The 13,989-nt window shown below is 44.9% G+C and overlaps 1 protein-coding gene across 5 annotated transcripts in view; it reads left to right on the top strand.

Annotated features, from left to right (window-relative positions):
- The first annotated feature begins 29 nt into the window (after positions 1-29).
- The window catches only part of LOC146345362 (uncharacterized), a 66,206-nt gene continuing 52,246 nt past the window's right edge, over positions 30-13,989 (top strand). For all 5 annotated transcript variants that reach the window (XR_014792530.1, XM_084860026.1, XM_084860024.1 and 2 more), the window contains exon 1: positions 30-200. The gene's annotated coding sequence lies outside the window, so the exon portion shown is untranslated. The remainder of the gene's footprint in view (positions 201-13,989) is intronic.

Here is a 13,989-nt window from a genome sequence, read left to right as displayed (position 1 = left end):
CTCACTGGCTTCTAGCTATAGATCATATCAGAAGAGGGAGAGAGAGAGAGAGAGAGTGCTGCACCTAATCCTCCTCTGTTTATTTCTGTCAGCAGAACAGAGAGGCCAGCCATCCATACAGGAAGAAAGAGTGAAACCCAGAGCAGAGGGATCATCAAAAACAACTGTGCTCTTCAAGCACCAAAGATGACACAGAGAAGGTACCATTCACTTCCCTTTCTTTGCCTTCATGGCCAAGATCTCTTGCTTTTTGTACCTGCTATTTTGGAATGCTCCAGAGTGTTGGGGTCTCCAACTGTTTTTATGCATGCTTGGCTGGTTTTAAATGGGCTTCTGTCCATGTCAGTGCTTGTGATATTGAGTCTGGGAGCCATTAATGGGACCCATCTTGGGTTGGAGGAGATAGTTGAAAAAGACTGGAGGAGAGAGTTGGAAAAGTGCTATGATAGTGCCCTTCATTTACACCGGCCTTTCTTCCTGAATAGGGCTGCCATATTTCCAGGTTTTAATTGACAGAAATGTCTTTAATTCTCTCACCAAGGCCAAGGATCTATGAACTGTCAGATTCAGAAATATTTGTTATCGTGTTAACTCTAATTTATATGGATATGTGCACATTACGTAGATATAAAGCAAGCACACACAAGGGGGAATATTTTGGTGTTTATCTCTTGGTGCATAGAGAAACATGACATCCCAAAAGGTGAGGGATTCAGAGACCCCAGACAAGGTCCTTGAAAGCAATTATTGGTTTTATTAAAGAAGAATTAAAATCATGTATCGGGGAATTAGAATCACATACACACCTGGGGAATTAGAATCATAATCTAAAAGAAATTAACACCAAGAAAGTTAAAAGTTAAAAATGTAGAACATGGTGTGTGTGTTTGTTTGTGTGTGTGTGTGTGTGTTCTCAAAAAGGGTGATGGAAGTGTGGCATTTTAAAGAGAACCATTTCAAATAAAAGCCAACCCTTGAATGGCAAAGGAAATGCCAGTCCAAACTCTGAGAGCATGAGAGCCTTTCTAGCATAATGTGTGTGTGTGTGTGAATAGTTATGGAGAAGGGGGAAGAAAGGACTGGGGAAAGAAGCTCCAGCCTGGGATGGTTTGAATGTGAAAGAAACAGATTTGGTTTGGCAGGTGGGTGAAGTAGAGCAAATGCAGAGGTTCTGGAAGAAAGTTGATGGCGGGGCTTAAATGAGCAACAAGGATCTCCAAAGCCAAGGGTTTGGGGAGATGGAATATGAGGAAAATGAGAGAGAGAGAGAGAGAGAGAGCTCACTGGCTTATGGAAGGAAAGCATTAGCAGTCAGTGAAAAGATCTGCCTTTCCATATCTGCTGAATTGTGAGTCCTGGAAGCTCTGTTGAGCTCCTTTTGGAATGAGAAGGGAAGGTAGAGTGAAGGAAAAGTGGAAGTTGCTCTTCTCAGCAACAAATTAAAGGGTCATTTCCAGATTCAAAGAACCCTCCCAGCACCTAGAACTTGGGGGTGCCCCTTTATCCCTCCTCTCAGGGATAAAGCAAAACATGTTCTCACTTCAAGATGGTCCATCAGATTTTGGAGATGCGTTTCAATGTACCCATCAGGGAGAGAAGAAAAAAAAAGAATGGCTTTTCTTTCTCTTTCCTGCTGTGAGAGGAGGGGTAGGAATGAGATGGGTCTTTTGTGTTAACCTCTCTGGTCATCACAGATCCTGATGACAGACAGGAGGATCTGCTGATAGTTTTAAACAAAGGGGCCTCACTGAGATGGCAAAAGCAGTCCCATAGGCCTGTCAGACTGTTCTCTGTCTTTCTCTTTTGAGGCAAAAGTTTCCTTTCCTTTCCAATTCAGTTCTGACACAATATTGAGGGCTTCAGGGTTTCAAAAATTTAAAAGGTGTTAAGAACAGTAAAAAGGTTAAACAAACAACTTCTTCACATGGAGCTTTTATCCTGGTATTGAGATTGGTTACTCATGGAAGTCTGAGGGGGGCCTTTAGATGACGTTGTGAACCTCCAGGGCATCTCCTGCACTCAATGACCTTTATTCTATTTTTAAATAGATCGGAGATAATGAGGTATCAGATTACCACACTTGAGTTCCCTCCGTCAAAAAGGAAAAGCCACAATAAGAGGAGCTGGACCAATGAAACATAGCAAAGACGCAGATAAGGGGGACAAGGAGGGGGAGGGGGAGGGGAGGAAGCACATGTAAAGGGCGTCCGTTGTGATCCTGCATTTAAAACGGAAGCAGAAAGCCTCATTTTAAATGCGGGATTTTAGGCTGGTGTAGAGATGCTCGGAGTAAAACTGGCTAAGAATTTCCCTCCCACCTGGCTTAAACAGGAGGGTTGAAAATCAACATAAAACATTCCTTGGCTGGTGCTGTGTGGTTGTTGCCTTGGTGCAAGATCTCAAGTCTGCAAGTGTCAGCTCAGAGGAATGAAGGAAAACCAGGATGCGAGGGGCTTGCCGGACAGGTGTTTGCAAGGAGTCAGGCGTGTGGCTCTGCTTGAGTCTGGAGGATTGCCCTAATGGAGCTGCTGTTCCGCCCTTCTCTGAGACAAGATACAGTCTCCTTCTGTTGCCGTAGGGGAGGGGCGCGACCCGCGAGTGGTAGTGCTGCTGATAACAGGATGCGGTGACTCTGGCTGTGTTTCCTAGTAATGAAGAATGTGCCAGTGGTGAAAAATGTCAAAGCAAGTTTAAAATGCGAGAACAACTGAACAAGGGTAGATTCTCAGAATGATCTGAATCACAGAGTAGGAATACTCTTCAGTGCGATCATGTAGAGTGTGGATTACACGGTCACTGTAATACCGCTAGCGTGAGGACTGATCCTTGCATATTATTTGCCCATCGCACAGAAAACAACAGCAGGGATTGGGGCCTTCACATTGTACTTCTGCCTCCAGAAAGTAGCACAAGAGCCCCAATCCCCAATGTTCCCTCTGTTCTCCAAATGGAAAGGCAGAGCAGGGACTTGGGCACTTGTGCTGAGACTCTGTTTTCTTAAAGATAGTGTGAGGCCCTGATCCTTCTGCTTACCACACCTGTGGGTTCTATACTGCCCTCCCCCACACCATTCCCTGTGGGTCAAACTAAATATTACTTTAAAGATGTATTTATTTATTCATTACATTTATATCCCCCCTTTCTTCCATCATGGAACTCAAGGTGGCTACATGTGGCTCCCAGGTGGTCTCCCCTCCAAGCACTGACCCGACCCAAACCTGCGTAGCTTCAGCAAGGTGGCTGCCTCATGTGCCTTCAGACTGTGCCCTGGGACATATGTAGTGAATAGCTATTTTTTTCTTTTTCTTTTTACTCAAGAGTAAACAAAAGAGATCTGATTATGGGCGGGGGGGATGGAGCGAAAACGCTTTGCTCTGTGCTGTGGTGCTGATTTGAATCCGGGGGGCTGAACCTGCAATTTACATTACACTTGGATTCCTTTTTTACAATGTAAATTTGAGGCCCAGGTCCCACAGTCTAGACTGGTACCGAAGGGGATGGCAATGGGATAAAGCACCCCTCCCCCTCCCTACACATATTAGGGCCACAATCTGTGTAGTAATATGTAGTTTGACCCTAGGAGTTCAAATTCCATTACTACAGGAATAGGGATTGCACAAAGAACCCAGTAGATATCCTCTGCAACACAGAATCCCTCTGAAAACATGGGAGTAATGGCAGCATTGTAGCTTTGGAAGGGAAATTAACATGCATGAGATAACTTTGCTAGCAGTGGACAGAGCCTTTCATGGGGGGGGGGGGGAATCCTTACTAACTTATGAATTGCTTCTAAGAACTTCACCAAAACAACAAAGGATTGCCTTACTGATGCCTGAACAAAGTACATGAGTAGCTTTCTCCAAACTCTGACAGAAATATACAATATGCCTGAGCAAAAATTGGAGTAAAATGGGTAAATGAATTAATTTTCAGCACCTTTTTAACTTGCTGTACCTGTGGAAATTTGTATTGCATCAGTTACAAATTGGGCACAATTGTAGACCTCCTCACGTGGATCATGGCTGTCAAATTTCAAGGTATTAGCTCAATAGGTGTCATATATGCAAAATAGAGCTGTGAATCTTTTGTATAAGTCTATGTAGACTTATGAGGGCCCGCGGTGGCTTAGTGGTTAAGACGCTGAACTGCAGACCGGAAGGTCGGCAGGACAGCAGTTCGAGACCCGAGTGCCGCGTGACGGAGTGAGCTCCCGTCTTCAGTCCCAGCTCCTGCCAACCTAGCAGTGTGAAAGCAAGAAATTGCAAGTAGATAAATAGGTACCACCTCGGCGGGAAAGGTGACAGCATTCCGTACACCTTGGTGTTCAGTCATGCCGGCTACATGACCACGGAAGCGTCTTCGGACAGCGCTGGCTCTTCGGCTTAGAAATGGAGATGAGCACCACACCCTAGAGTCGGACAGGACTGGCTGGGGACACCATTACCTTTACCTTTTTATGTTGACTTATATGCAAAATAGAGCTGTGAATTTCGCATATAAGCCTATGGACACATAGACTTATATGCAAGATTCACGGCTCTATTTATGTATAAGTCTACGGGCACATCCTGCCGATTGCTTTTTTTTTTTTAATGGCGATCGGCGTGGAGGAGGATGGCTCCAGCTGCCCAGGTAAGTGGCCCTCAAGCCAGGCAGCTCCATGGAATCCTTGTGGAGCAGAGCCATTCCGGAGGATTTGGGGAGGGGAACAGATCGCCTCCCCCCAGCGGGTGGATTCCCTACTGGAACGGATGGTGGGGAATCCGTACATCCCTATTAAGTAGTACTAAAGTCATAACTCTTTTTTTCCCCCCACCAAGGGAGGGCAGATAATTCCTTCGGCTGTTTGGGTGTTTAATGCCAAAGCTTTGGCACAATTCTTATATGGTGCTCCTATAGGGATACTTGGCTTGACCCCAAGGTTAAATATATTCTTTCAAATTTATTCTGTTCCCTTCGTGGTGTGCCCAGATGTGTGTCAGCAGCATGACTTCACTTGGTAGCCACCCTCTCTTTGGTTGAATCCAGTGGTCTCTAGCTCTCAGTCCCTGGTTTACTTGCTAGCACGTGGGGGGGGGGGGAGAGAAACAGTAACCAGATTTCTTTTTCTTTTTTGCCACAAAAGCATGTAAAAGGATTCTCTCTGCCTAAATTTAATTTGTGTGGTCTCTTCCCCAGCTTATATATGTATCATATATTTTAATGTTTTTATCCTATAAATTATAGTTCATGTATCTTAATCCATTGCATCATATATCATAGTCTGGATATTTCAGTTTAGCATATTATATTTTTATCTTGGTGAATGTAAAACACTTTGTTATTTATTTCAGTTCATATAGTATAGTTTATCTTACGTTAAACTTGGTGTGTCTTTGTTCTTTGAATGGGTCTGTGACTGTATTATAAACCTTGATTGATTTCTTGTTACCTTTGTGAGGAAAGTCCTGCCTTAGAGAACATAAGAACAGAAGAAGAGCCCTGCTGGATCAGACTAAGGATTCGCCTGGTCCAGCATTCTGTTCACACAGTGGCCAACCAGCTGCCCATGGGAAGCCCACAAGAAGGAGATCAGTACAGCAGCACCGCCCCCCCGCCCCACCCATGCTGCCCAGGAACAGGTGTACCTAGGCTCACTGCCTCTGATACTGGAGGTAGCACATAGCAGCAGGGCTGGTAGCCACTGATAGCCTTCTCCTCCAGGAATTTGTCTAACACTCATTAGACTTTGCCTAACAAATGTTAGACAATTTGTCTGGAGCATTGTGTGACATCTGGGTGTTTGCAGGCACTTCATGGGTTGGAAACATTTATCCAAGGCTGAGGTTCATCTCCTCATGGCACCAACTGGGCACCCAGTTCCTTGTCCTGGTACTGCCCTGGGGAGAGGAGGGGTTGGTTCTGGGTTTTGTGTGTGCAAGTTCCCAGTTTCAGGGAGACACTGGCATTGTCAAACCTAGGGATGTACGAAAGTCACTTACCTTTTCGAAGGGTGACATTCGCGGTGGGGGGGAGGCGCTCAGTCTCTCCCTCCGAAATTCTCTCTGGCCGGCTCCGCTCCGTGGAGATTTCATGGAGCCGCTGGCTGGGGCTGCCCACAGCCGAACATCCGGCCACTGGGCAGCCTGCAGGGACGCAAATGGCAGCTGCCATAGCCGCCGCCATTTGCGTCCCTGTATTTTGCCATGATAGGCTACGCAAATATTTACATAGCCAATCATGGCAAAAACCCCAACAGCGGACGCAAATGGCAGCAGCTATGGCGTAGTGGCCGCCATTTGAGTTCCCCCCTTTTTTTTTTGCTGTAATAGCCTACGTAAATATTTACGTAGGCTAAAACGGCAAAAAAAAAAGGGAACGCAAATGGCGGCTGCCGTAGCTGCTGCCATTTGTGTTCCCTTAGTTAAGCTGTGATAGGCTACGTAAATACTTACGTAGCCTATCACGGCTTCCACAGGGACGCAAATGGTGTCCCTGCGTTAGTCATGATAGGCTACATAAATATTTACGTAGCTTATCACAGCTATATGGAAGAAGCGAATGGCGGCCGCAGATGCGGCCGCCATTCGCAAATCAGCGTGGACGGCAGCAGGTAGGTGCTCTGTTCCGGGCCCATTTTGTGGTGGCGGTGGCGGGGGGGGGCCTTCGTTCCGCCATGGATTTTGGGGGCAGAAGATCTGTGGCAGAATTCTCTGACATCCCTAGTCAAACCTGGAGTGAGAAGGTAGCCTTGGGGGTCCCTTCTTTCTGGGAACTGACTGCCCTAGCCATGGTAAGAGTGTTGCTTGTGGGGGGAGGAGGGGAACTAGGAGAGTGAGTGTTAGCCCTCATGTGTTAATTTGTTTAGTTTGGCTTTTTCTTTCCTTTGATAACATAGAATCATAGAATCATAGAACAGTAGGGTTGGAAGGAGCCTACAAGGCCATCGAGTTCAACCCCCTGCTCAATGCAGGAATCCAGGTCAGAGCATCCCTGACAGATGGCTGTCCAGCCTCGTCTTGAACGCCTCCAGCGTGGGAGAGCCCACCATCTCTCTAGGGAATTGGTGCCATTGTCGTATTGCTCTAACAGTTAGGACGTTTTTCCTGATGTTCAACCAGAATCTGGCTTCCTGTAACTTGAGCCCATTATTCCGTGTCCTGCACTCTGGGATGATCAAGAAGAGATTCTGGCTTTCCTCTCTGTGACAGCCTTTCAAGTACTTGAAGAGCGCTATCATATCTCCCCTCAGTCTTCTCTTCTCACGGCTAAACATGCCCAGTTCTTTCAGTCTCTCTTCATAGGGCTTTGTTTCCAGTCCCCTGATCATCTTTGTTGCCCTCCTCTGAACCCTCTCCAGTTTGCCTGCATCCTTCTTCAAGTGTGGTGCCCAGAACTGGACACAGTACTCCAGATGAGGCCTAACCAGCGCTGAGTAGAGGGGAACTAGTACTTCCTGGGATTTGGAAGCTATGCTTCTATTAATGCAGCCCAAAATAGCATTTGCTTTTTTTTTTGCAGCCACATCACACTGTTTGCTCATATTCAGCTTGTGATCGACAACAATTCCAAGATCCTTCTCGCTTGTAGTGTTGTTGAGCCACGTATCCCCCATCTTGTAACTGTGCATTTGGTTTCTTTTTCCTAGATGCAGAACTTGGCATTTGTCCCTATTAAATGTCATTCTGTTGTTTTCTGCCCAGCACTCCAGTCTATCCAGATCACTTTGAATTTTGTTTCTGTCTTCCAAAGTATTAGCTATTCCACCCAATTTTGTGTCATCTGCAAATTTGATCAGCATTCCCTGCACCTCCTCTGCCAAGTCATTAATAAATATATTGAAGAGCACTGGGCCCAGAACTGAGCCCTGCGGTACCCCACTCCTAACCTCTCCCCAGTTTGAGAAGGTCCCATTGATAAGCACTCTTTGAGTCCGATTCTGTAGCCAACTGTGGATCCACCGGATCGTTGTTTCATGTAGCCCACTTTGAGCTAGTTTGCTCATCAGGATATCATGGGGCACTTTGTCAAAAGCTTTGCTGAAGTTGAGGTATATGATATCTACAGCATTCCCATGGTCCACAAGGGAGGTGACTTGATCAAAAAATGAGATCAGATTCGTCTGGCAGGATTTGTTCTTGACAAATCCATGTTGGCTTCGAATCATCACTGCATTGTTTTCAAAGTGCTTACAGATGGATTGCTTCATCATTTGCTCCAGGATTTTCCCAGGGATTGATGTCAGACTGATTGGTCTGTAGTTCCCAGGTTCCTCTTTTTCACCCTTTTTGAAGATGGGGACAACATTAGCCCTCCTCCAGTCATCTGGCACTTCCCCCGTCCTCCAGGATTTCTCAAAGAGAATAGACAGCGGTTCTGAGAGTTCTTCTGCCAGTTCCTTTATAACTCCAGGATGCAGTTCATCTGGCCCTAGAGATCTGAACTCATTCCAAGTCATTAGGTGTTCCTTGACCATATGCCTATCGATCTCAAGCTGCAATCCTGCCCCTTCAGCCTGTACTTCGCCATTGCCAGGGGGCTCATAGACCCTCTTTTGGGAGAAGAAGACTGAGCCAAAGTAGGAATTGAGCACCTCTGCCTTTTCTTTGTCATCTGTTATCATTTTGCCATCCTTATTCAATAGCTGAACCACCATTTCTTTCCTCTACCTTTTATGATGCACGTAGCTGTTTTTTGTTGCTTTTTGCATCCCTCGCTAACCTCAGCTGGTTTTCAGCTTTAGCCTTCCTGACGCCATCCCTGCAATTCTGTGCTACCTGCCTGGACTCTTCCTTTGTTGCTTGGCCTTCTTTCCACTTCCTATATGTGTCCTTTTTTTTGTTTTCAGGTCATCTCTTAGCTTTTTGTGAAGCCGCATTGGCTTCTTCTGTTGTCTTCCGCCTTTTCTTCTTGTTGGAATTGTTTGTGATTGTGCCTTGAGAATTCCCTCTTTTACAAGTTCCCACCCATCTTGGACTCCTTTTCTTGTTAGAGTTGCTTGCCATGGGACCTTCCTGATCATTGTTCTGAGTTTATTAAAATCAGCTTTCCTAAAATCCAAGGTACGCGTTTGACTACACTCGGCTTTTGCTTCCCTTAGAACCAAGAACTCAAGTACAACATGGTCGCTTTCCCCCAGAGTTCCTGGAACTGCTACTTTATCCACTAAGTCATCTCTGTTGGTTAGGATCAGGACAGCCAATCCTCTAGTTCCTTCCTCTACCTTCTGTAGGAGGAAGTTATCCGCCACGCAAGTCAGGAATTTCCTGGAGGGGCCATGTTTTGCAGAATCTTCTTTCTTTTTCTTCTTTATTGTTTTGTGTGGCTGTGTCTTGGTGGACATTCCATCTGGCATTAGTTTCAGTTATTCAGTGGCACAAAAAGGGGAGTGATGGGGGTGACTTCGGTGGTGCCATCCAGAGGGTGATGAATAGGGGGATGGATGATAGTGTTGGTTGAACAGGCCATTGCAGTAAAAGAAAGATGAGTCTTTCTTCACTACCTTGATGGCTGTTTAGCAGATAAGATGGTATCTTCAGTCATCAAAAAACCTGGCGGTTTAAAAGACCAGAAGCCAAGGCTATCTCACATTACTCCAAACTCCACAAAGCCAGGAAATTGGAAGCTAAGGCTGATGCCTTATGTGATGTGCCCCATCAGTCCTGATCTTGTGCAATGTCACAAATTGTGCTTGCTTACAACTTACCCTCCATGTAACCACACTTTTCCTGGGTCTTTCAGTCCCAAATCCAGATTGGGGCGATGGAATGCCTGGGACCAGCAAAGATTCCTGGCTTTCCTGGCTTTGTGAAGTTTGGATCAATGTGAAATAGCCTTAACTTCTGGTCTTTTAAACTGGCAGATTTTTTGATGTTTGAATTTCCTTGGTTTTTGAAAAGCAAATGTCTCCCCAATGCATTTGCTTTTACATTTGCCATTCTCAGCACTCCATGCATGCTGTGTATGCCTGGTCCGTCTATCCCTATAGTTCCCCTATAGTTGACCACTGCGTCAGTGTGATTGCCTGCTTCTTAGAATTCAGGCAGCAAGTTTCTTCCCTCAAGAAAGACAGGCCTGCTTATGAACCACACTTTCAGTCCCATTCTATCCCATAGCTTCCTTCTAAGCCCTCTGTTTCCAACACTTGAACCCAAAAAGTGACCTTAGTAACAGAAATGATTAAGAGGAAATGGGGAGCAGGGGAAGAAAGGGTACAGGTGAGAGCACAGACCAGTAAACAGAGGTGGTGAGGTCCAGTCATGCTGAGTGGACTGCTTGTCCATACACACACACACACACACACACACACACACACACACAGGTCCCAGAAACTCACTGCTTCTGCTTTTCCTCCACATTACAATTATCCCCCACACACACCCTCAATACTCTAAGTGCCACGTTATGAGCTCCCATAGACTTTCATTATAAAATAAAAGTTATTTTAAAAATAATAAATTGAATTTAAAAAAATAAATTCCATTCAACTAACTACAATATAATGGGAACAGGAAAACATCAGTCTTTAAAAAAAGGAACCTGGATGGTTTCCCCCCCACAAATGATAGGCATAAAAGGTTGCCAGCTCATGTTCTCAGGAACAATTTTACATGATTGAGTTTTTTTCTTCTTTTTTTTTTGTTAACTGCGCTTTCTCCCTCATTTTTCCCCCTATCTTCCTAAAAATTTCAGGTTATGTAAAATAGACATTTATTTCTGGTACATGCAAATTTCAAGAACATTTGGCGAACCGCTTTTCATTTTATTAAGGTTACAATGACTCCCCCACCCCGATTTCCATTTAACATTACGGAACCCTTATTTTACTGGTTGACTTATAATATATGATAATACTGAACTGCATTACATGGCTGTTGTAAGGATTATTGAGTTACTCAACTTGTAGTACTTTGAACAGTTAGGAAAGGTGCTAAATTAAAACTAGGTATTATTATATGACTGATGCCATGTGTGCAAACAAGTCCAGCTTAAAAGACAAAAAATGTTGGTCACAAAACAACATATTCAGTCACATAGTACAACCACACTGCAGCTCTCACTCCCAGCTCCTTTCCTCCAGCAGGACAAACAGCAGCACAAGAAGGTACTTTGGGTTGAAAAAACGCTATCAGGTAAATTGATTAAGCTCCCCCCTCACCCCGAAATGAGACCTTAATCTGACAACCCTTCACCTGCAGCTGCATTGTCACTTGAAAAACACAGACACACACAGGAGAAGGTCTGATTATGGATCTCCTGCCAACATGTTCACTTTGTACTAAAAGCCTTAGGACACAATAAGATATTTGTGCAATCATTTTTGTTTCTCACATTGTCTTCTCCAAATTTGCAATTTGCTTCTGAGGATGTTGTTGTTCAGTCATTAAGTCGTGTCTGACTCTTCGTGACCCCATGGACCATAGCACGCCAGGCCTTCCTGTCCTCCGCTATCTCCCGGAACGAGCTCAACTTGATATTCATTGCATCGGTGATGCTATCTAGCCATCTCATCCTCTGTCGTCCCCTTCTCCTTTCGCCTTCAATCTTTCCCAGCATCAGGGTCTTTTTCAGAGAATTTTCTCTTCGCATTAGGTGGCCAAAATATTTGAGCTTCACCTTCAGTATCTGTCCTTCCAATGAGCAGTCAGGGTTGCTTTCCTTTAGGATGGACTGATTTGACCTCCTTGCAGTCCAGGGGACTCGTAAGAGTCTTCTCCAGCACCACAGTTCGAAGGCATCAATTCTTCGGCGCTCAGCCTTCCTTATAGTCCAGCTCTCACAGCCATACGTTGCTACTGGGAAAACCATAGCTTTGATTAGACGGACCTTTGTCGGCAAGGTGATGTCTCTGCTTCTTACTATGCTGTCTAGGTTTGCCATAGCTTTCCTCCCAAGGAGCAAGCATCTTTTAATTTCATGGCTACAGTCACCGTCTGCGGTGATCTTGGAGCCCAAGAAAATAAAATCTGTCACTGCTTTGATTTCTGCCAGGACGTGATGGGGCCAGATGCCATGATCTTAGTTTTTTAATGTTGAGTTTCAAACCAGATTTTGCACTCTCCACTTTCTCCCTCAACAAGAAGCTCTTTAGATCCTCTTCAGTTTCTGCCGTTACGGTGGTATTGTATGCGTATCTGAGGTTGTTGATAATTCTCCCGGCAATCTTAATTCCGACCTGTGATTCATCCAACCCAGCGTTTCTCATGATGTACTCTGCATATAAGTTAAATAAGCAGGGCGACAATATACAGCCTTGTCGTACTCCTTTCCCAAGTTTGAACCAATCAGTTGTTCCATGTCTGGTTCTTAATGTTGCTTCTTGACCCTCGTACAGGTTTCTCAGGAGACAGGTAAAGTGTTCTGGTACTCCCACCTCTTTCAGAATTTGCCACAGTTTGTTGTGATCCACACAATCAAAGGCTTTAGCGTAGTCAATGAAGCAGAAATAGACGTTTTCCTGGAATTCTCTTGCTTTCTCCATGATCCAGCAAATGTTGGCGATTTGATCTCTAGTTCCTCTGCCTCTTCGAAACCCAGCTTGTACTTCCGGTAATTCTTGGTTCACATACTGCTGAAGCCTAGCTTGTAGGATTTTGAGCATCACCTTGCTGGCATGTGAAATGAGCGCAATTGTACAGTAGTTTGAACTCTCTTTGGCATTGCCCTTCTTTGGAATTGGAATATAAACTGACCTTTTCCAGTCTTGTGGCCACTGCTGAGTGTTCCAAATTTGTTGGCATATTGAGTGCAGCACTTTAACAGCATCATCTTTTAGGATTTTAAATAGCTCAGCTGGAATACTGTCATCTCCGCTAGCTTTGTTAGTAATGCTTCCTAAAGCCCACTTGACTTCACTCTCGAGGATGTCCGGCTCAAGTTCAGTGACCGCACTATCATGGCTATCAGGGACATTCAGATCTTTCCTGTAGAGTTCTTCTGTGTATTCTTTCCACCTCTTCTTAATCTCATCTGCTTCTGTTAGGTCCCTGCCTTCTTTGTCCTTGATCATGCCTGTCTTTGCACAAAACGTTCCCTTGAGATCTCCAATTTTCTTGAAGAGATCTCTAGACTTTCCCATTCTGTTGTTTTCCTCGATTTCTTTGCATTGTTCATTTAAGAAGGCGTTCTTGTCTCTCCTTGCTATTCTCTGGAACTCTGCATTCAGTTGGTTATATCTTCCCCTTTCTCCCTTGCTTTTCGCTTCCCTTCTTTCCTCAGCTACTTGTAAAGCCTCATCAGACAGCCACTTTGCTTTCTTGCATCATTTCTTTTTCTTTGGGATGGATTGAGTTGCTGCCTCCTGAACAATGTGACGGACCTCCGTCCATAGTTCCTCAGGCACTCTGTCTATCAGGTCTAATCCCTGAAATCTATTCCTCATCTCCACTGTATATTCATAAGGGATATGATTGAGGTCATACCTGAATGGTTTAGTGGTTTTCCCTACGTTCTTCAATTTAAGCCAAAATTTTGCAAGACGCAGCTCATGATCTGAGCCACAGTCAGCTCCAGGTCTTGTTTTGACTGACTGTATGGAGCTTCTCCATCTTTGGCTGCAAAGTACATAATCAACCTGATTTTGATATTGACCATCTGGTGATGTCCATGTGTAGAGCTGCCTCCTGTGCTGTTGGAAAAGAGTGTTTGCTATGATCAGCGTGTTCACTTGAGAAAACTCTATTAGCTTTTGTCCTGCTTCATTTTGGACACCAAGGCCATGCCTGCCTGTTATCCCGGTGATTTCTTGACTTCCTACTTTAGCATTCCAATCCCCTATGATGAAGAGGACATCTTTTTTTGGTGTTAGTTCTAGAAGGTGTTGTAGGTGTTCATAGAACCGATCAACCTCAGCTTCTTCGGCCTCAGTGGTTGGGGCATAGACTTGAATTACTGTGATGTTGAATGATTTGCCTTGGATTCGTACTAGGGATGGCAGAGAATTTCTCCACGAATCTCCAGGAGGCCGAATGCCAACACATTCAGCCCCCCGAAATTGGTGGGGAAATTCTC

This window comes from Heloderma suspectum, chromosome 5 (genome assembly GCF_057233095.1).
Source record: "Heloderma suspectum isolate Gila_16-S chromosome 5, 16-S_ref, whole genome shotgun sequence".
Classification (NCBI taxonomy): domain Eukaryota; kingdom Metazoa; phylum Chordata; class Lepidosauria; order Squamata; family Helodermatidae; genus Heloderma; species Heloderma suspectum.
Note: the sequence above shows the minus strand (reverse complement) of the source record. Positions and strands in the feature narration are given on the sequence as shown.